Source organism: Malania oleifera, chromosome 10, assembly GCF_029873635.1.
Source record: "Malania oleifera isolate guangnan ecotype guangnan chromosome 10, ASM2987363v1, whole genome shotgun sequence".
Lineage (NCBI taxonomy): Eukaryota > Viridiplantae > Streptophyta > Magnoliopsida > Santalales > Ximeniaceae > Malania > Malania oleifera.
The window spans coordinates 41,096,857-41,121,150 of NC_080426.1; the positions used below are offsets into that span (position 1 = coordinate 41,096,857).

At 36.4% G+C, this 24,294-nt stretch overlaps 1 protein-coding gene across 3 annotated transcripts in view; it reads right to left on the reverse strand.

Moving 5' to 3' along the window:
• The window catches only part of LOC131165882 (nuclear pore complex protein NUP62), a 52,150-nt gene that overhangs the window by 16,249 nt on the left and 11,607 nt on the right, over positions 1 to 24,294 (reverse strand). The window lies entirely within an intron of this gene.

Genomic DNA, 24,294 nt, shown 5'->3' on the forward strand with positions numbered 1-24,294 from the left:
AGAGAGAGAGAAACCTACAAGATAGTGCCTAGATGCTAAAAGAATAAAAGGAAAAATTATAAAATTAAGTTGGTTTGAGTCAAAAAGATAATAAATGTTATTAGGACCTATTCTCCTCATGCAGTCCTACTCGAAAACATGAAAAGATAATTTTAGGAGGATATGGATAATATTATACAAAGGAAAGCTATGGAAGAAAATTTTACAGGAGCCAAATGATCACAAAGGAAAGCATAATAAGGTACATAGAGGCCGCAGATGAGACAAAAATGAGTCACAAAGTCAGGTGATAAGATTTTAGACTTGTTAATATGACTTGTAATTTATAAATTAATAAATAAAAGGAAAACATGTTTTAAGAACTTAGTAACGTTTATAAGGGAAAAACAATCTCAAAATAGCATTTTGTTTTCTTAATTAGGAGAGTCAATCTTCTATGTAAAGATTGTAAAGTCATCCTTGGAGAGATTTAACTCCATAAATAAGATAACAATGTTACACATGCACCAAAACAAGGAATAGAAGAGGTAAGACAGATCCATGAAAGAGAACTATGTGATAGAAGTTAAATGATTACAAAGATAAAATAAAAACTATTGGATAATGATAACAAAGATACAAATGCTTCAAGGTACAGAATGGCTACTCTTGTGCTACACACACAGACAGACAGTAAGGAAGCTCTATAGAATAGTTGTTGAGATCACGTGGTTCAAAAATTAAAATAGGTTCAAAATGGCTACTTGTGCTACACACACATACATAAGAGTAAGGAAGCTCTATATAGTTGTTGAGACCACATGGTTCAAATATTAAAATAATGCTAGCATTTCTTTATAGAAAAGGAAAAAAAACCATTAAGAAAGAAGGCATCCTCCAAAGAAAATCTAGAAAACTGAAATTGAAAATAACAGCCAATATAATACAGCCAATCTATCACACCAAACATCTGCAAAATACATCTGATTGCAACAACCTGCAGCAACAGCCCATAAAGAAGCCAAATACTGGATCCTATCCCAAACCAAATATTACGGAGTCTTCTTCCCCTAGAAAATGTAAGTCTTTCTCTCCATCCAAATACCCACACCTTGCATATAACCCACATCTACATAAAGCTGACCAGTCTTTAGCCAAAACCTGAAAGGGTAATAGCCAGCAAATCCTCCACCAAATTAGACAAAAACAAATTTCTTTGATAATACCAAATAACTTGTTCCATATCAACGAGAGGCGGATTCAGAACTACTGAAGGACCAAAAAAAAAACAGAATTGGATCTCTCTCTCCCCCCCCCCCCCCTATATACACACACACACACACACATATTTATACACACAAGCACGCTTCTTTTTTTTGGATAGAAAAAGAAGAAATTTTATCAAGGAAGAAAGAATATAAAAAAGGAGAATAAGGAATCCTCCTAAGCAAATCAGAAAAACTAAAAATGAAGATAACAGTAAAAATAATACGGCCAATCAAATAATCAATCACAATGAACTTCTGCAAACACATCCCCTAGCAGCAACCTGCAGCAACAGCCCATAAAGAAGCCAAATCCTATCCCAAGCCAAAAATCAATAAGTCTTCTTCCCCTTGAAAATGTGAGTTTTCCTGTCCATCCAAAATTCCAAATAAACACACAGCATATAACCCACATCTACATAAGGCTGACCAGTCTTGACTCTTGCCAAAACTTTAAAAAGGAAATGACCAGCAAATCCTCCACCAAATCCAGACAAACCCAATTTTATCTCATAATACCAAATAACTTGTTCCATATCAATGAGAGGCAGATCCGGAACTATCGAAGCAAAGCATGCATCCAGAGATAATGCCTTAGAAGGCCTCCTACTTTGCAACAAATTGTTAGTGTTAACTCGATTAAGGTAACCTCAAATATTGCTATTTGCTAGCATTAATATTGCTCAAGTGCATACTAAATTGTTATTTAGGGCCAAGTATTAAACACTACATTAAAAGTTATTTTAAAAATGCTATTTAATATTGTTTAAATTAAGAATGTATGTTTGTGTTTGTGTGTGCACATGCACAGACAACAAAAAAAAAATTTGTGACAAAAGAAATGTATTAAGATAGAAGAAATGGAGATTACAAACTAAGAGAGGACCAGAAATTCTCAAAAAAGGAAACCAAAAGAAAGAAATAAATAAATAAATAAAATAACAAAGAACAAAACCTACCAAAAGAAAACTAAGAAAGCCCCCTGTCAAATCCTTGTCATTGCAATTAATAGAGCACCGCAAACTTGTAACTTCAAGCAGGGCCATTTTCATCTTGCTTTTACCACCATCCAAACGAACTTCCTCGCCAAATAGATCAGTTGCTGTAATGAGTAATCCCATGTTATCCATCAATTGTTACTCTTCTGTATCCTTTCCATAGCATTACCTCCATTGCAAGAGAAACAAGTGTGGAAAAAATACCATCCCTTACTTGGTTTCTTATCTCATGCTCTTTACCCAAAGCATCACCCTCAAAAATAGAAACACCATCGAATCTTTCAAGTGGTATAGATGAAACATGAGAAATATCGCCTGCTAAATCAGATGAATCTGAAATAAACCGAAGCTCATCTTGAGCATTATCCAACATTAACCCACAGCCCGCCATGACAAGAAAAATCGCTATCAGATTTTCTCTCATAAATTCATAATTAGACATAACACCGACTTTTATTTTCCTTATGATTCCCCCCACTAATCTTCTTAACTGCTCCTGCTCTTGAAACACTGGTATCTTTCTCTATACAAAAACTAACATCCATCGCCCTTTTTAAAATCCATCAAAATTATTTTAATTAGCTACAAGAGAATCCTACGTGTCTAAACCCTCCTTTAATGCCAACCTACAGGAAAACACCTAAATAGACTTAGATTTCACAACTTTCTCACCCTCATCAAGAATCTCTTCACCATTCTTTCCCTCATCACCACGAACAGTCAACTGATCACCAAGATTTTTAAATTCTAGCGCCTTCCATAAACACCCACCACCACCAGCCGCCAAAGAAGTCTCCCTAGATACCTCCATAGCCCACACACTTCTCTTTCCAGCTCCACTCAAACCACCTAAACCAACAAAGGAGCTTAGAAAAACCCTTCTGAAAATTACTTGATGCCTGAAAGGAATAATCATTTGAGCTATGAGTTTTGCCTCTCGGCCCTTCCTGCACAACTCTAGTTTGTTGAAACTGAAACCCCCTTTCTTTACCTTTGTTTGCCCCTCCACACGCATAATCTAAGTGTTGTTTATAAGCATTGAGAGATTGTCACATGTTTAAATATTAAATTGTTCAGATGAAGCGTTCTTGCCACCTATTTATTCAGTGGGAATGTTTCCCAATTATAATTTTTTTAAAAAAACCTCATTTACATGGGATGAAACAACAACATGCCTAGATAATAAGAAAGTCAGCATAAATAATAAGGCAAATCAAACCTGTGCATCACACGGTAACACAACTAGTTAGAAATAAAATAGCAACATGGGTTTTAGATAAAACTAAAGGAAAAGGGTCTGATAAAGAGCACTTGAGGTGGCATTAGGATGTATAAAAAGAAGTTAAAACGAAAGGAAGTGGTAAAACATGGTAGCAAGGCAAAAATAGCGAAATTTTGAAAAATATAGAGGAAAGAGAAGACATGGAAAATAAAAGCTATTAGTGAAGAGCAATTGCTAGATTCGCTATTAAACATGAAGGGAAATGTAATGTCAATCTTGGTCAATCACATTACACCACAGAAGATTTGGACTAGAGTTTTCAAGATGGGTAAAAGTAAGATAGAATACATTAATGCAATTTCAGTTATTCTAGGAGGGATAATAAAAAGAAAGTTAAACTTGGTCAAGAAATTCCAACGAGCAATAGATTCCTTCAAACAATTATGCAAGTAGAAGAAGAAATTAAAAATGAGACACGCTCATAGTTCATGCAGGTTCGTTCAAATGGAGAAGTGCATCGGATGCACTGTGTGATGGTAAAATACCTCTAAAATTAAAAGAAATTTTTAATAGAACTGAAAGATTGCTCATTTATATGAATCAAAATGACAAGCAGCTAAGAAATAACATACACAAAAGGTAAGTGCAGCTAAAATGAGTACATTAAGATGGCTGACTAGCACAACTCTAAAATGGAAAAAAAAAATGATTTTATTGATGAAAAAAAAAGACATATTAAGAGAGAGAGAGAGAGAGAGAGAGAGAGGAGAGGGAATATACAACCAGTGCAAAGATATCAAATTCTGAAAAATAAAATGCAAACACAAAAGCAAAGACAAGAAGAAATTAGGAAGATAAATACATAATCAATTAGTTAATAAATTAATCAAGAAAACCCCTATTTAAGCCTTTCACATCATAGTTTACCAAACACTCCAAATTAGCTAATCTGACCCTTCTTCACCATAGATTTACCACTATCAAGTTGAACTTCATTTCCTCCACAATCAGACAGTTAGAGACCCAGATAATCCAATAAAATCTCAGCTTAAATGTCCTTCCCAATAATCTCTTGAACTGGGTTGGGCAGTATTCCATCACTAACCTTTTGCTCCTTATTTGAAACATCATCCTCAAAATACTAATTCCATCCAAACCTTCTAGTGGAGGCGGCGGCACATAAGATAGGTCCCCAAGGCAATCAGAAGAAAAGTTGGAAGAACAACCATGCAAATCCCGAATTTCATCCAAAAGTAAACCCCTATCACATTCAAAATCACCTACTGCCTACGCTATTGTCTTCCAAAACAACCCCTACTTATTTTTATCCTAGCAATTGTAACCCTCTCACCAATTGGCTCCCCCACTATATTTAAAAACAATTTCTAAATTTCTCTTAAGAACCTTTTTTCTTTTTTTTTTTTGTTTTCTCGCCAAAAGAATCTCAATTTTTTTCAAGATGTTTCCTCATTTCAAAACCAACTAGCACTTCCTTACAGGAAGCATAAACCTTTTGACGACTCAAATTATCTGAATTTATTCCCTTATCAGCTGAATTTCTCTCCAAACCAGCAATAAAATCCTGAAATTCATCCTCAAAAATTATGATTCTTAGAGGAAACTCCCCCTATCTCATCCTGGATAATTCATGCACTAGCAATCCTCTCCTCTACAGGAGAAAAATCCCCTTCTAGTATACTAGTTGAAATTTTAGAAACCAACCTTTCTAATTCCATCTCTTTCTCTCTTCTGTTTTCAGAGCAGGTACTACTCTACTCTTGGTCACCATGGATCGGATTTGAAGTCGAGCCAAGCACTGTGACAGTAGCATCTAGCTTCTGCTCCCAAGGTCAATGTATCCATTATATGCATGAAATAAAACTTATAGAAGATAAGAGAAGGGAACAATATTTAAGATAGTCGGACACCTGTAAGATCAGTAATAAGCCACCAAAAAAAATATTTATTTATGTTCCATGGCGCTTGGTCCATGGAATCAAGGATGGAATGGAATTTAAATTCAGGCTCTGATTATCATTCCCATGTTTGGTTTCAAAAAAAAAAAAATCAGAATAAAAAACCAAGCAGAATCATGATTCCTGCAAGCGATGGAATTGTGACGGGCGAAATCACTATTTATCCCATGAGAATTACTGGCTTTTTACTTTTCTAAATGACCTCGGATAATTTGTTTAATTTTCAAAATACCCCTTTTCCTAAGCCTCATTGTTCCCACCCCGCCCCCAACATGATCCCTGCTTCCCAAGCCATGATCGAGGACCATGGGATCACCATAGCCTGATCCCTCTCTCTTTCTTTCTTACTCTCTCTCCCTACCTCTCTTTCTTACTCTTTCTCTCCCTCTCTCTCTCTCTCCTGCTGCTTTTCTTTTCACATCAAATCCCCTTAAGAGGTCAGACTGCAAAGTCCATAAAAGATGCCCGTTGTTAGAGGAGAATAACCCTTTTTTTATTTGTTTTGTTTTCTATTTTTCAGATTTTTTTCAGAGCAAAGTGGCCAAATTACTTGGGGGGAGAATATTATTTTTTATTTTCCTTTCATTTATTTGGGCCTTTTTTGTGGGATTGCCAGGCAGCACATTGAGTTGAGAAGGGAAGCAGGGGCATAGGGAAGCTGTGAGAGGGGATTGTGATTTTTTAGTGTGGGAATGGTATGCATGTGAAATGGCTATGGACTGGTCCTAAGTGAGTTATGGGTCAGAGATTTTTGCATTGGGCTTTCAGCAGGAGTACGGGCCCACAGTGAGCCTTAGATCAAGCATAAGTCCAAATTGAGCTTCATAATTGAACACAAGCCGACCATGGACCTTAGATCAAACACAAGCCCATATTGGGCTTCATAATTGAGCACAAGCCTACAATGAGCCTTCAATTGGAATGCAAGCATCCCATTAATCTGGAATTTGCGTGTAAATGTATGTCTAGGTGTATGTCTAGGTGAAGATGACACGAAGACTATAGCAATTTTTGTCTATTATCATTTTTTTTTTGTTTTTTTCTTATTGTGTTTTTATGAGAAATGGATATATATGCGTGCATAAACAATGTAGAAGGCATTAAGCTAGTGAAACATTTTCTTTTTATTGCTTCACAATGAGATGAAAACATGAAAGATAAGGGACATGATGCCAAGAGAGAGATTCGCCCAATGAGAGAAAACCTACTAAAAATTGCCCCCTATCAGCACTTGAAAGTTTAATGAGTACCAGTATGAGAGTAAGAAAGCCCACAAAAGTGAGAGTGAGAGGATGAACCTACACAAGGTCCCTTATTGTGGAGAGATTATTAGGTAGACCAAATCCACCACATCATCCATAGACTAACCTAACAAAGTAATAACAACTCAAACACTGGTCCGCATAAGCATAACTTTATTTCCAAAGCAAATAAAAAAAAAAAAAAGCATGATTAATTTCTATTCTCACAAAAATTACAAACAAAAAAAATCCGTAGTTTTTCTTCCCAAAACAAATTACAAAGAAATCCACGGGTAATTCATGATTAAAAATTATTTTTAAAAAACCATAATTAATTTTCTTTGTAAACCGATACTTTTTCTATTATTCAATGTTGTCCACTCAATTTATATTAAAAAAAAAAATTTTAAAAATGTTATCATTTAATGATTATTTTCATAGTTAGGCCAAAGAAAATTTTAGAACATAATTTAAATAATCATATGATTGAATAGTTTTATGAATATTTGGAAATTAAATAAATCCATTAATTTTTCTATGAAAAAAATAGCTTAGTAATTTTATAACATTTCCTATTAAATAAAAGATAAACGTTTCCAATGCACAGCCAATGAATCTACTAAAACCAATAATTGAATTGACACTTCAAACACCAATCTTTTGTTAAATAATTAGATTAACTATGGTTTTTTTTTGGTAATTTTTATAGGAAGGGAAATTAATCATAGATTTTGTTCTATTTATTTGTAAAGAAAATTAATCATGATTTGCTTATGATTTCTAGTGTATGAGTTGTCACCACTTTATTGGGTTAGTTTATGGATGACATGGTGGACTCAGTCTACCATATAATTTCTCCCTATTTGTGATAGGAAGACCTCAAATGGCATATTATTACCTTTTTGCAATTTGAAAAGGAAGTTCTCCAACCCCCTAAAAACTAAGGATTAATTACAAGAAAATGAAAAATGACTCGAGACTATCAAAACTCAATTTTTTGGTTTTTTCTGAAAGCTTGAAAATCAAGAGAAGTGATGGAGATACCTGATTTTTCTATATGATGCTAGGACAAAATGGGGTGTCTACAGCTGCCCCTCTTTATATGTTTGTTACTTAGAATGTTGGAAGGATCACCTTTTGATATTCTATGGTAATAGAAATATAAATATGAAGACACGAATTTTGAACCAGGCATTATGTAGCAAAATCTTGGTTCTTTAGAAAAGAACAAGAAAGTAAACAAATGCCTATGTTTGCAAGTTAAAATTTTGAAATTTTTTTTTTTTTTATGCTCCAAGTGACATGAAAATGCATGCAACTGTGGATGATTTTTTTTTTTTTTTGGATATTTTTTGGAAATGATAAAAAAGAGGAAGAGACATTTGACATGGGGATCTTCCAAAGTGTCTTAAGCTGAAGATGAAAGGATGGTACAAAGGAACAACTTGCCATTTGTAAAATCAAGGGAATGCAGGGGTAGGAGGATTACCTACTAAGCCTGCAATGGCAAGAGGATCACTCACCATCTCTATGCTAACAAGGGATGCCATTGTCATGGGAGCTGAGCCGCAGCAACATTGGCTTTAAACCAACTCGGTTTATGAAAAGGACTATGTTAGAAGTTATTTATGTCTTTTAGTATTATTATTATTGAGTGTATTAGTATGTTAATTAGTGAGAGTTAATAAGGGTATTATTGTCATTAAAATGTATTTAATTTTTATTATAAATAGAGGGAGAGACCTATCTTCAAGATAGGTCATTTAGTTTAATCAAATCTTAACATGGTATCAGCGCATGATCCAACTTAAACCCGATTCCCCTCAGTCTGCCGGAAAACACCATTCCCGCGGCTGTCCTTCCCAAATCCGCCTCCATCCCATATCATTTCACAAAACCAACCATGCCCCTTAAACAAAACCCCCCCGAAGCCTAACACCACAAACCCCCCCCCCCCCCCAAAAAAGCCTAACACCAAAAAAGCCCATCGTATAAGGAGTCCCCATGCGCCAGCCAAATGCCGGTAGTGCCAACCCCACGCTCCAGCACGTGTGTGAAGTTCCAACCACTTTTTTTTTTCTTTTCTTTTCCTCTGCCATGTCCTGATTCCTTCTCTAGACTATATTATCAAGCTGTTAGGTCAGTTTTTTGCTCAAAAATTCAACCTTTTTCAACCATGCACTCGCGGTATTCCGTAAATCTCTGTATAGGGTTTGTGAAGGCTTCTTTTGTGAGTTTTTTGGAGTCGTGGCAGTGTTCGTGTGTTCAGTTGTGGGCTGTGGCAGTGCTATATCCGTTGGTGAGTTGTTCACCTTGTTCGTGGTTGTCTCAGTCCTTCACATAGTTTGTGATTGTCCCAATTAGTTTTTATTGTTCTCCTTGTTTTGGTGTGGTTGCTGAATTGTTGGTGTTGGGATGGAATCAATGAATTCCAAAAATTTGTTTCCTACATCACTGCTACAAATAACAACTCAAAGTTGGATGGAAAGAACTATGTCCAATGGTCTAAAGCTGTTCGGATTTATTTAGCAGGATTAGGGAAATTTGACCACTTGCTCCAATTTAATCCTTTTGATGAGAAGAGAAACGACGTGTGGAATCAAGAAGATGCCTTGATTGTTTCCCTCTTATGGAATTCAATGGAGCCACAAATTGCATGGATGTGTATGCATCTAGATATGTGCAAGGAGATTTGAGATTATGTAAACCTTCTATACTCCAGTAACATTACACAAATGTATGATTTATCCAGAGAGTACTTTCAGTTACAACAAGGATATAAACTATTGCAGATTATTTTGGAGAGATGAAACGTATTCAAGAGGAGCTTAATGTCATATCATGCAACCTATAACTGCGGACATTCGTGAGATGTAGAATCAAAGGGAGTAGATAACAATTCTTTGTGTTCTAGCAGGCTTTAGATCCGAGTTTGAGGCAGTCCAATCCCAAATACTTAGTAGTGCCGAGCTGCCATCATTTGTCGATGTTTAATCTCGTGTCCTTCGTGCTTCCTTTAGCATGCATTCTCTTGTTCATACATCCGGCTCTGAGAGGAGGACAGCCTTTGCTACACAAGAGGACTCTAGTTCTCTACCAAACGATTGCAAAAGTTATCGAGGTGGTTCAAGTGGACATAGTGGTAGAGATGGACAAGGTAGAAGTACTCCTCGCAAGTGCACTCATTGAGGACGAAGTAATCATACTATTGAGCAGTGTTGGAATCTTCACAGCAAACATTCACGTGTTGCCAATGCAGCAACCACTTCACACCTTTGGGGGCAGCCAATGCAGGCACCACTGACCCCACACCTTTGGAGCCGAGTAGGGGGGCAATGTACTATATCCACGTCAAAGGAAGAGTATTCCAAGTTTCAGCAATATCAAGCATCACAACAAGGTTCTCTTCTCATTGCATCTCCTGCCCAAACAGGTAATCACACAGTATGCCTATCATCTAGTAATTCTCATTCTAGTCCTTGGGTCATAGCTCCACTGAAATTAACCATATCACATGTGTACCTAGCTTCTTCTCCACTCTTCAATATCTTACAAATTTACGTTGTGGTACTCTTGCGAATGGATCCACCACTGCACTCAAGGGAATTGGGATTGTAAATCCCAATTCTTCTAATTCTCTTCCTTCGGTATTATATATTCCCAAATTTCATTTCAATCTTATGTTTGTTGGCAAATTACTAAATCCATGATTGTTCAGTGACATTCTTCCTTAATTCTGTGGTTATACAGGATTTGAAGATGATTGGTGGAGGGCATGAAGGATGTGAAGCTTGTGAACTCTATCACTTTGACCCACTATCTCCTTCTACCGCCTGCACTGCTGCTGTCACACGACTCACACCTTTCCAAATTCATTGTTGCCATGGTCATCCTTCATTGGAAAAGTTAAAATGTCTTTTTCCTAGTTTGAGTTATGTGTCTAATCTCAATTGTGAGTCTGATCATTTAGGAAAGCACCATCGTGTTCCTTTAGCTTTTCGAGTCAATAAACGGGCTGCAAGCCCTTTTATGTTAGTTCATTATAATGTTTAATAAAAGGTTGTTCTGAGTTATTCCATGTATTTTGTGTCTTTTGTTCTAAAACAAAGACTTAGTTTGGTTTTCCAGTTCAAATACGTAATGCTTGTTATCTAATCAACAGAATGTCATCGTCTATTCTTAATGATGAAATTCCCTACTCCATTCTCTTTCCTAATTCACCTTTATTTTCTCTTCCTCCTCGTCTATTTGGGTGTGTGTCCTTTGTTCATCAACTAACTCCTAGGGTAGATAAGTTGGGTCCTCGTGCTATAAAATGTAACTTCCTAGGATACTCGAAAGGGATATCATTGTTATAGTCTTGTGCTTCATCGCTTCTTTGTTTCTGCCAATGTTAACTTCTTTGAGTATAAACCTTTCCACACCCAGACACTGAGTACTTTTGAGCTCAATGAGTCTCTTCCTTTGCCTAATCTTCCAGATTCTACGTTGTTGTCCTTGCTCAACCAACCATCTGAGTCTCCATGTAGTTTGAGTCCTTCTCATCGTCTTGATCATCCTAATTTGCAGTTGTACTCATGACAACGACTCCAATGAAGAGAGTCACCTCTAGCTTCTACGACCATGCCTTTGGTTTCCTCATTTGATGATCATACTTCCATGATGTTGATCCTCCTATTGCTGTTTAGAAAGATAAACGCACATGTACTCAACATCCCATTTCCAACTAAGTTTGTTATGACTCCTTATCACTCTCCTATTATAGTTTTGTTACTGCTTTAACATCTACTATTCTTCCTAAATCTGTTTTGGAAGCCAACCCATTCTGGGTGGAGGGATGCTATAGTTGAATAGATGAATGCTTTACATGACAATGCTACTTGGGACCTCTTCCTCCTAACAAGTTTGTGGTTGGTTGTGGGTTTACATTATTAAAGTCAACCCTAATGGCTCAGTGGGTCATCAGGCCCGTCTTGTTGCCAAGGGATACACGCAAATGTATGGTCTGAATTATTCTGATACTTTTTCTCCGGCTGCCAAACTTACATCAATACATTTGTTCATCTCCTTGGCTACTACTTGTCACTGGCCTTTGCATCAGTTAGATGAGAAAAATGTCTTCTCGCATTGTGACCTTGAGGAGGGGGTTTATATGGAGCAACCACCTGGATTTGTTGCTCAGGAGGAGTCAAGCTTATTGTCAGCTCAAAAAGGCTTTATATGGTTTAAAACAGTCTCCTAGAGCATGGTTTAGTCGTTTCAGTGTTGTATTACTTGAGTTTGGTCTTCGGCGGTGTTTAGTGGATCATTTCGTGTTTTATCGTCATACTTCATTGGGTAGGATCCTTTTTGTTGTTAATGTGGATGATATTGTTATTACAAGATGATAAAGGTATTCAGAGTCTCAAACGTTTTCTACAAACAAAATTTCAGACCAAATATTTGGGACCATTGAAATACTTTTTGGGTATAGAAGTATCTAGATTTCGTATCGGAACTGTTTTGTCAGAGAGGAAGTATGTTCTTGATCTATTGGATGAAACTGGCATGTTGGGATCTAAACCGGTTGATACACCCATGGATCCTAACAACAAGTTAGCACCAAATATTGGTGATTTGCTACCTAATCCAGGACAATACCAGAGACTTGTTGGAAAGCTAAATTATCTCACAGTCACTCAGCCGAATATATCGTTTGCAACAAATGTGAGTCAATTTCTAGATTCTCTAAGGATAAGTCCTTGGGATGTAGTAATTCACATCTTGAGATATCTCAAAGGTACACCCAAGATGAAGAGGTCTTTTATGTCGTGATCAGGGTCACACTTATATCCATGGATATACATATGCAGATTGGGCTAGATCGCCTTCCAACTGGAGATCCACAACGGGGTATTGTATATTGGTTGGTAGTAATTTGGTTTCTTGGAAGCATGGTTTTAAATAATGGCCGTTACGTAGCGTAACGGCCGATACGTAACATAAATCAAGGGCTCCAAAACCGATACGGGCCGATAATGCGGTTCGGAAAAAATTCACAGTCGTAACGACCGTTACATCTCCGTAACGGTCGTTACCCCAACGTTACACTTCATAACGGTCCGTCACGGACCGTTACATGCCGACAGCTTGCAGAATCTCCTTTCTTGCTGCGCAGCGCTCCTTTCCCCCTCTCCCGAGTCCCAACCACCCATCTACCATTCAATCTAACTAAATCTAACATTCAAAGAGCAAAAAAACTTACCTTGAAATTTTGTTGGCCGAGCCGCCGAAGCAATAAGAAGGATTCATGCCTTCACTTCTTCGAAGCTTGAGTAGATCTACTCATCTTCGCAGCCTTCGTCTAGCCTTCTTGAATCCTGAATCCTGATCCTAACTAAGTTCTTCGAAGCCTGAGAGTGGCCGAAGGCAACTTCCTCCGCCAATCGTCGCACTCGCCGCCACCAGCCAACCCTCTACCAGTCATCGCATGGAGCTTGGAGTCATCGATAGCCCTTCAGCAGCCTCCGCCAGTCGTCGCACGAAGCTTCGAGGCTTCTCCGAGTCCCCTCCCCTCTCTCGGTCTCACTCAGACTCTCTGCGTATGAGATAAGCTTTAAAATTTCAGTCAACACCCACATCTTAAACTTTTTATTTTATTTTATTTTTTTAATTATAATTTATTGTAAATTATGTTTGTTAAATCGAATTAAAAAAAAAGAGTAATTTAATAGATTAAAAAATTAGAAAACAATAATACAACAACAACAAAACCAAGCCTTAGTCCCACTAAGTGGGGTCGGCTATATGAATCCTTTTCCGCCAATTTATGCGATCATAGACCATTTCTTTTGATAGATTCAAAGATATTAAATCCTTACTCACTATCTCCTCCCAAGTTATTTTAGGTCTACCCCTACCCCTTCTACTGCCCCCCACAGTAACTAAGTCACTTTTCCTCACAGGTGCACTATAAGGCCTACGTTGCAAGTGTCCATACCATCTGAGTCGTCCCTCCCTTATCTTATCTTCTATAGAAGCTACACCTAACTTACCACGAATATGTTCATTCCTTAATTTATCTTTCAATGTTATACCACTCATCCATCTAAGCATCCTCATCTCGGCAACTTTTACTTTTTGGATATTATGTTTCTTCGTCGCCCAACATTCTGATCCATATAGCATGGCTGGTCTTATAGCTATTCTATAAAATTTTCCTTTCAATTTTAAGGGTATTCTACGATCACATAGAACACTTGAAGCACTTCTCCATTTTACCCAACCTGCTTTAACTCTATGCATTACATCATCTTCAATTTCTCCTTCAGCTTGCATAATAGATCCAAGGTATCGAAATCTACAAGTGTTATTTATTTCTTCATCATCAAGTTTAACTTTGTCTCCAATATTCCTCCTATCATTACTAAAATTACATTTCATATATTCTGTTTTATTTCTACTTATCTTAAAGCCTCTAGATTCCAAAGCTTCTCTCCATAATTCTAACTCAGTCTCTACTCCATCCCTAGTTTCGTCAATTAATACAATATCATCTGCAAACAACATACACCATGGAACCTCCTTAATTATGTAAAATAAAATTTTCTTAATTTATAAATATTTTAATTGTTTTATATTTTTTGAAAGGTAATTAGGAAAATCTAGTTCCATTACATATTTCCTGTTTATAAATATTTTTTAAGTTTTAAAACATCATTTTGACCTTAAATTTAAAATTTGGTAAAATAAATCGTTACATAATCTATTTTTTGTTTTTAGTTACCAAATAAAGTAAAAATTGATAACTTAATAAAAAAAATTTTAACCTAATAGTTAATATATTAATAATTTAGATTTTTACTAATTACTAGTTTACTACTAGAATTTGTAGAAAAATTTTATTTTAATCCATATACTGAGAAAATGCTTAAAAAGTTAAATAGTCAATTTGTACTGTATGAATCTCTGTTAGTGATGTTGTGATGTATATGAAAGTAGAGCAAAAGTCTTTTCCACCTTTAAAATTACAATGTTAATTTCTTATAGTTATAAATGAAAATAAAATTAAGTTATAAAAAATAATGAAAATATCTTTTTAAAGATAAAGGAATATATTTTTTTGTAATAAAATATCTAATATTTTATAATTTTATTTATTTAAATATAAAAATAAATTAAACATTACTTATTATTTTTAATCAAATATTTTATTTTATTTTTACGTAATAAGTATTTAAAATTAGAAGGACTATTTAGTACTTATTATTTAATATTTACTAAATTACTAATTATAATATTATTTCTGTCATTTTTTTAGAAAGGTTGTAACTTTGTATTTTCTCTATGTTTTGCGTAGAGATCATCAAATTAAGTCTATCAATATGTCAAGTGATAGAGGAAATGAGAACTTACCTAGTGAGGATATTGGATGGCATTTTGGTACTGCGGTGGACGGTAATAGACATGTTATTATGTGTAAGTTACGTGGGAAGATAATTAAAAGGGGCATTACACACTTGAAACAACACTTGGCACATAAAAAGAGTCAAATAACTGGATGCTCAAATGTGACCACACAAGTAAGAGAACAAATGATGAAACATCTACAACAGTATGCTCAGAAGAAAAGAGATAAATAGAAAAGGCAAGAAGAAGCAGAAGTCCAAATTAGAGGAGATTTTGAGAATTTGAGCGATGAAGAAGACTTGGAAGAAGAAAGTATGAGATTTGCTCGACAAGAAAGCATACGATCACGGCAACAATGGGAAGAGAGACAAAGATTTCGAGCAAGAACAACTAGAGGGGGTAATATTTATGAAGAGGGAGGTGGCTCTGGCAGTGGTGCTACTAGTGGTTTCAATAGAGCAGGAGCTCGATCTTATAATGGTCGAGAAGCTGGAGGTAGTGGACGACAATGGATCAATCCTGATGCCCCTGAAACTAGACTAAAGGCAATGGATCCTATTTTAGAAAGAAGCAAGAGTGCGAAACAATCAAAAATCAACACTAAGTTACTGAAAGGTTTAAGAAGTAAATTAGGAAAAACAGTTGGAAAATTCCTAATTTATAATTGGATTCCAGCGAATGTAGCTGACTCTCCATTTATGCAGTCTATGCTTGATATTGCTACAGAGGTTGGAAAGGGGATGAAGGGTCCATCACCTTATGAGATATCTGAAATTTATTTGGAGCAAGAGTATCAAGAAATGAAAAATTATATGGCTTCTTTTGCTGGAATTTGGAAGGAGAGAGGTATAACCCTTATGTGTGATGGTTGGTCAAGACCAACTAAAAAACACGTTATAAACTTTTTAGTTTATTGCGATAGAGGCACCGAGTTTCATAAATCAGTTGATGCCTCTGATGTGCCAAGCAAAACAGTTAAATATTATTTCAGGTAATTTTCTAATTTTAATTGTATATACAAATAGTATTATGAACTTGCATGTTTTTAATTAAATAGTAGGACAGCACGTGTAGCTCATTGCAGACCTTATTCTTGAAAATATTGGTAAAAAAAGTAACGTGAAGAAGGTCTTAGGAGATGCAAGAACAATAACCTCATTTATTTACAACTATACATGGACAGTGAATTTCATGAAAAAATTCACAAATAATAGAGAGTTACTTCGCCCTGCCATCACTCGATTTGCCACAAATTTCATTACTTTGGAGACTATTGTCAGGCATAAACAAGCATTAAGGGAAATCTTTACATCTGATGCTTGGAAAAACTCAAGATTTGGGATGGCAAAATCAGGCCCAGCATATGATTCAAAGAAAATTATCTTAGGCAAAGAGTTTTGACAAAAGGCCTCTGATATAATTAAAGTGCAAGAACCCTTAGTGAAAGTTCTTAAATTAGTTGATGGTGATGAAAAACCAACCATGAACTTCATATACGAGGCAATTGATAGGGCGAAGTTGGCCATTCAAAAAGATTGCCGGTTTTACAAAGACTATTGGAAAATTATTGACAACTGGTGGAGTTTTCAATTGTACCAAGATTTGCACGCTGCTGGTAAGTGTAAATCAAATACAATTTCTTATTATTTTAACTTTTAAATTATGCATAGTTGCATTACAAAACTATTGATTAATATGTTTCTAAATTTAATTCTAGGGTATTTTTTGAACCCATAATTTTTTTATGGTGCCCCACCCTCTCCTGAAGTTGCTAGAGAAGTCATGGATGGGGTTAAAAAAGTGATAACTAAGTTGGTACCCGATATAGATACTCAAATTCGGGCTATTAATCAAATAAGTATTGGTTCCATTAAATTGAATAATGAATTGTTCTAGTATTCTGTAATACTTTCAAGAATAATTATTAATACATCTAATTAATTAATTATATTTCACAATCATCCTTTTTTAGTTGTTGCTATATCGAGATAAGCAGGAGACTTGGAACCCCGTTGGCTCAAAGGGCAGCGAAACAAACAAATCCTAGTAAATATGGCTACATAGCTAAACAATGGATGACTATATAGCTAAACAATGGATGAATGACTCTATTTTCTCTCTTTATGTTCAAATTTGACTTTTGAAATATACGTTATACTAACATAAAACTCTTTTTAATTATTCATGCAGCTGAATGGTGGATTCATTATGCCTTGTGTGCTCTTGAGCTCCAAAGAATAGCAATCAGAGTTCTTAGTCAGACCACATCAGCTTCAAACTGTGAGCGTAATTGGAGCACCTTTAGCCTCATCCATACGAAAACAAGAAATAGATTAAAGTACATGAGACTACAAAAACTTGTTTTCGTACATTACAACATGAGGTTAAAGTTAAGACGTACAACGTGAAGAAGCCAACGAGAAATTGAAGAAGGTTTCAATCCTATCAATTTGGACTACATTTTCGGAGAAGATGATCCTTTAAGTCAATAGTTAGAGGAGAGAGAGACACCACTACTCGACGGTCAGGACAATTCAAATTGGTTAAATGAAGAAGTTGGTGGTGCTACAAAAGGAGGAGATCAATCACCAATAAACGCGCATGATGATTCAAGTTCAAGCTCTGAACGTACACAAAGTGATGACAATCTTGATTTGAGCCCACCAAGTGGTGATGATGGTAATAGTGGTGCTGGAACTGGGGTTGGGGGGGTGGCAGTGGTGGTGGTGGAGGCAGCGGTGTAGAATATAATTATGGATATGACACAGGGACATCATTTGCAAGCATATACATCCTTCTGATCCTTATGGACTACATGACATACTTGAAAATTATGACTTGGGTATTCCTCCAGGGAACCAATCTTCACAACCCAAGAGAAGGAGTGCTCGTGGTGACCCTAGTGAAGATTCATATGGTGTGGTTCGTAGTTTTGGCGACTTTGGTTTAGATAGTTCATCATCAAAATCATATGGATCTCATCCAGCATATCCACATTATGCATCTTGTGACTCATATTTTTATCCTAGTAGATTAGGAATCTCAGGATCTAGTGAGTCTTCTTCTACACACTACCCAGAGCTAGCCCCTGCCCCAACTTATGGACATTATTCAGGAGGATTTTCACCACTAGTACATTTTCAAGAGCAACAATGAAATGACGCAAACTTGGGTTTATTCAACTATATATTTCCACAAGGATGGGGAGATAATTTCTCATCCCAATCTCAAGATACATATGCAAATTATGAAGACCCTCCACGTCATTCTTTTTGGTGGTGACATATGTTATGTTATAAATTTGTAATATTGTATTCATGTATTTTCAACTATTTATTGATATTTGATATTAATCACTTTTTAAATTCATGTATGTGTAATGTGTATATTGAGTATTGAGTCATCTATTGATTCATTTTTAGTAATATTTTGACTTTAATTAATTGATTCTTACATTTCTACATCTTTTTACTCATTAATGTAAATTATAAAAAAAAATATGTATTTTTTTGTAAACAGTGCACTAAAATTAATATAAAAATCATAATGCCTATTAAAAAGCATTCGTAGGTTGAATGAAAACCTTCAAAATTCATTAAAAATCAAGTATTAATGGATTTCATGCTTATTTTTTGATTTTGGCATGGTTGTGCATGCGTGACAAAAATTCACGACCGTTACGCCTGCTTCCCGTTACGTAACACCCGCGTCTCCCGCAGCCCGCAACACCCGCAACCATTACGCGACGTTACCCGCGACCGCGATTTCGAACCATGCTTGGAAGATTAAGAAACAAATTGTGATGGCAAGGTCAAGTGCTGAATCAAATTATATAGTTATGGCTCACACTACTTGTGAACTTGTCTAGTTGAAGAACGTGTTGGAAGAATTGGATACTTCTTATTCTTCAACCCATGAAGTTAATGTGTGACAATCAAGCTACTCTTCATATTGCCTCCAACCCAGTCTTTCATGACCAGACGAAGCACATTGAAGTTGATTGTCACTTTGTTTGGGAAAAACTTGTGCAAAAGCTCATTACAACTGTTTATGTGAAGTCGGACATGTAGCTTGCTAATTTGTTTACCAAAGCATTAGGGGTTGCTCGTGTTAAATTCATTAGCAACAAGCTAGGAGCATATGACATTTATGCCCCAGCTTGAGGGGGAGTGTTAGGTTATGAATGTCCTTTAGTATTATTATTGAGTGTGTTAGTATGTTAACTAGTGAGAGTTAGTAAGGGTATTATTTTGATTAAAATGTATTTAATTTGTATTATAAATAGAGGAAGAGACCTATCTTCAAGTTAGTTCATTCATTTTAATCAAATCTTAACAAACTACCTGACATGGGACTTGTCATGCATCATTAGTAGAGTGTAGCCAACTCGGTCTACGAGGGATGCCTTTGTCATGGGACTAAGCAACGGCGACATTGGCTACAAACCAACTTTGTTTATGAAAAGTAATACCTTTAACATGGGACTTGCCGCAACGTTATTGGTAAGGCGTAGACTAATTCAGTGTACAAGATGTCGGTCAAAGGACTGAGCCATGGCAACATGGGTTGTAAACCAACTTAGCTTACAAAAAGGACTACCTTTGACATGGGCCTTGCCGCACTTCATTGGTAGGACGTAGGCCAACACTATCTACGAAGAATGGCTTCGTCATGGGACTAAGCCGCGGCAACATTGACTATAAACCAACTCAATTTACGAAAAAGACTACCTTTGACATGGGACTTGCAGCACGTCACTGATAGGACACTAAGGCATAGGTCAATGCAATCTATAAGGGATGCCTTTGTCATGGGAATGAGCTAAGTGACATTGGTTGTAAACAACCTCAGTTTTACGAAAAGGACCACCTTTGACATAAGACTTGCTACATGTCATTTGCAGGGTGTAGGCCAACATGGTCTACAAAGTATGCCTTTGCCATAGGACTAAGACACAGCAATATTGCCTATAAACCCACTCAGTCTATGGAAAGGGCTACCTTTGACATGGGGCTTGTAGTGAGTCATTGCTAGGGCGCAGACCAATGCGGTCTACAAAAGATGCCTTTGTCATGGGAGTGAGTCGCGACTATATTGGTTGTAAACCAACTCGGTTTATGAAAAAGAGATCAAAAGTGAAACCACAAACCAAATCATAGTTGCAACAAATGGGGTTTAGGAAAAGTTGAAAATGCAATTGAAATGCAAGATGCATATGAAATGCAAAACACAAATGGAATGCAAGATGCAAATGTAATGCAAGACGCAAATGTAGCACAAAATGCAAATGTAATGTCATTTTTTGACCTGAGAATGAAATACTAGATGCAAATGATATGCTAGCTTTCTTTTTGTTTTCTTCTCAACCTCAACGAACTGATGTGACATTTCTAGGCTCAACTAGACGGAAGAGGGATAATAATTCCTATGTTTTTTTTCTTTTTCTTCAAGTCTAATGTTATTCACATGTTGGACTTAATGCAAATGAAATGTTCCTCCAAAGTAGCTAGATGATGCTTTAATTTGTTGAGTTTGACGAGGATGCATTTACAAGACATGATGCAAATGAAGGATAATATGCAGATACTAATCTTCAGCTAAGCTCGATGCAAGTGAAATGCTTATTTCTAATGAAAATGCCACGCAAATGCTGAGCAAGATGTAGATGCAAATGCTAAGCATGACGCAAATGATATACTTGATACAAGTGAAATGCCAATTTTAAACTAAGATGGTATCCTAGGTTAGACCTAATCCAACAGGTGTGTTGAGTACAAAAGGAAAATGCAACGTCAATTTTTAGAAAGGGGCTTTTCAAGGGCCTCATAAGGAAACCATGCTCCTTCAGGTGTGATGCCCTAAGTTGAGCCTAGAGGGCATACTAACTTATTGGATGATTTTTTTTTTTTTTTTAATTTGGACAATGCTTTGACAATTTGTGTTGGGGTTGCAAACTGGGTGCATGTATAAGAACACCCAAACATTTAGGGTCTTGCAAAAGAAACAACACCATTTCCTTTAGTGCTCACCCCCCCTACAAAAAAAAAAAAAATTGCAATGGGCCACATACTTTTTATCACCACATACCCTGGGGAGTTAACTTCAAGGAACCTCCACAACCATTTTCCAATTAGAGAAATGTTTTAAGAAACCACATTGTTAAGACACAAGCCCCCTTCTGATTTGAGTCTCCTAACAGTCTCCCAAATAACCAAGTGGTGTCCCTTGTTTTCCCAAAATCCGAACCAACAAAAATCACCTGTCAACCTTTCAAGAACCCTGGTGACACTCTTGATAATCCTAAAAACTTAAAAAAATAGGTGAATTAAATGGGCATGTTGGAAAGTGAGGCTCTAATGAGGGAAATATGACCTCTAAGAGATGAAGTATGCCCTCTTCCACCCCTCCAACCTCCTACCAACCCTCTCAATCACAGGCTCCCAAAAAGTCACACAATTTGGATTGCTCCTCAGGGAGAGACCAACATAGGACAACAGCCTGCTAAGGTGACACAGCCCACTAAACATTGAACTTTCTAAGCTCCCAACTGCCCATATTTAATGCCAGCAACACCACTCTTAAACAAGTTGATCTTTAATCCAAAAATATTTTCAAAAATGTTTCAACAAAGGACTTTGCAATTGTCCTCAAGAAACAAAATAGTATCATCCGCAAACTGGAGATGAGACACCTTCACCTTCTCCGTCCAGATCAATACACCTCTAATCACCTCCCCCCTCCTAAAATAAAAATTTTTAAAAAGAAAGGGGAAAACGAAAAAACAAAGCATGCAGAAGCAGGGTTTTGAAACTTGGACAGGACCGGACGGACCGACCACGTTCAACCTGAACCAGTCTGGGTATCGCTTGAGGCTTGGTTTTGAAGCAAACCAGAATTGAACCGGTTGACCCGATTGAAACCAGACTAACCGGTCTGAACCAGGTTCGTGGGTGGATCAACCCTTCTCTTTAATAAAAAAGGGATGCAATTTTTTGGATTGAAGCAAACTCGAACCTGGGACCTAAAACACAACAAGAGAAGGAGCTATCACAGCACCTACTATCACTTGTAGTTCCAGCATGCTATAAATAATAAATATACAAGTTTACACATGCTGTAAATAATTAAAATTATGGAAGAAGTAACTTATATTTGCACAAAAACTTAATTAATTTTAATGATTTTTAATTGAATCGAAATCTTCATTTACCTTTTAATATTTTTTTATTTAAAAATTTAACAAATGGTTATTATTAATAATAAATTTCAAGAATAACGTTTAAAAATAGAAAAATGTACAAATTTTATTTAAATTGTTACTAGTACCTATTTATTATAATTGACTATAAGTGATTACTAGTATATTTAAAATATTATTACAGGTTAGCATAATATTATTGTCATATATGTCATGCTAACTGATTCAACAACCAGTTTGACTGGTTTGACCAACCCATTGACTTTACTGGGTCAGTTAACAGTCCAGGTCCTAAAACCAGGTGCAGAAACATCCTACTCAAGACATCCACAATACAAGTAAACAAAAACAGGGACAACGAATCCATTTGTATGAACCACTAGAAGCCCTAAACCATTCTCTAGGTGACTATTAATAATGATTGATAAATGGGTCGAACCCAAGCATCCCTTGATTCACTTTCACCATATCATAAGCTTTCTCAAAAGTTCAACTTAAAGATTAAACCCCTTCCACACCTCCTCCTCACATCCTCAACCACCTCATTAGCAACCAGCACTGCATCAAGAATTTGCTTGTCAAATAAAAGTAAACTGGAAGATGGTCACCCTATCTAACAAAACCTCTCTCAATCTTTTAGACAAAATTTTTTAAAGAATCTTACATAGGCTAGTGACCAAACTAATAGGTGCGCATAGAGCTGCAAATGAGCTGAGCCAAGCCAAGCCAAGCTTTCACATGTTCAGGCTTAGCTTGAAAAAAGAATAGCTCAGCTCAGGCTCTGGCTCAGTACAATTCGAGCTCCAAATATTAAGCTTGAGCTCGGCTCAAAAAATTAATCACAAGATCGGGCTCGACTCGAGCTCAGCTTGGTTTAAAACAAGCCAATAAATCAAGCCCAGCCAACTTTAACTTTTAAAGGCCTACCTCAGTCAGTCAGCCAGTTGGGCTTAAAATGAGGTATTGAAGCCCATCAATAAACAGGCCCAAATACAACTCAAACTACACAAAAATAACCCACAATAAAAAAGCCCACAACATAAAGATAGTATTAAGCAGGCCTGCATTAAAGCTGGCACGCAGCCATGAGAGAGGTGGAGCAAATGTGTAGTGGGCAAGAGCTTTTATAAGCTGTTGAGGAGGTAAAGAAGTAGTGGATTACCGATGTGGGACAAACCTGAAAAACATACAGGCGTGCAACTCTCAGCCTCTCTCCCCATGCCTTCTCTTTCTCCCCACTTCAACTCCATATCTCACATTGAAAGATTGAAAATCTTCCTGGGTGAAGCCTCTTCTATATTAGCCATTTAGCCTCCTTTGTTTCACATTTATTTTATTAATAAATAAATAAACTAATAATTATTAGTCTTTTGAATTTATTTTGTTTGACTTATGTTAAGCAAAATTTAATGAACTTAAATAATAAAATAAAATATTTTTAGAATTAAATATAAAATCGAGCTCATTATCGAGCCTAACCGAGCTGCTCACGAATCCAAACGAGCCAAGCCTGACAGTGTTCTGGCTCGCCTCATTTATTAAATGAGCCTAAAATTTGAGCTCGGGAATTGCTTATTTAGATAATAAACGAGCTCTTATCAAGCAAAGCTCTTATCGAGCCAAGCTCCCAAGCCGCTCATGAGCGGCTTGGTTCATTTGCAGCCCTAGGTGCACAATTCTGCACCTTCATTGACCTCTCCTTTCACAGAATGGGGACTAAGAAAGTTGAATTCACACTAGTATCCACCACCCCATTATGATGAAATTCCTCCAAAAATAAAACCTCAAGACGTCCACCAGCATCAGCTCCCAATTATCCTACAAGAAGGCCATTGTGAATTCATCGGGACCAGTCTTCCTACTCATCTCAAACACATTTTTTTTTAATCCGATCAATACCCTCTAACATCAAACTGTGCAGACACTCTGCTGTATACAGGTGCTTGTAAAAAAACTAGTAATCTCACTGGCACCCTGAATCAAGTTCCAATTCTTTGATAAGGTCTTTCCTCCTCCTAACATTGGCC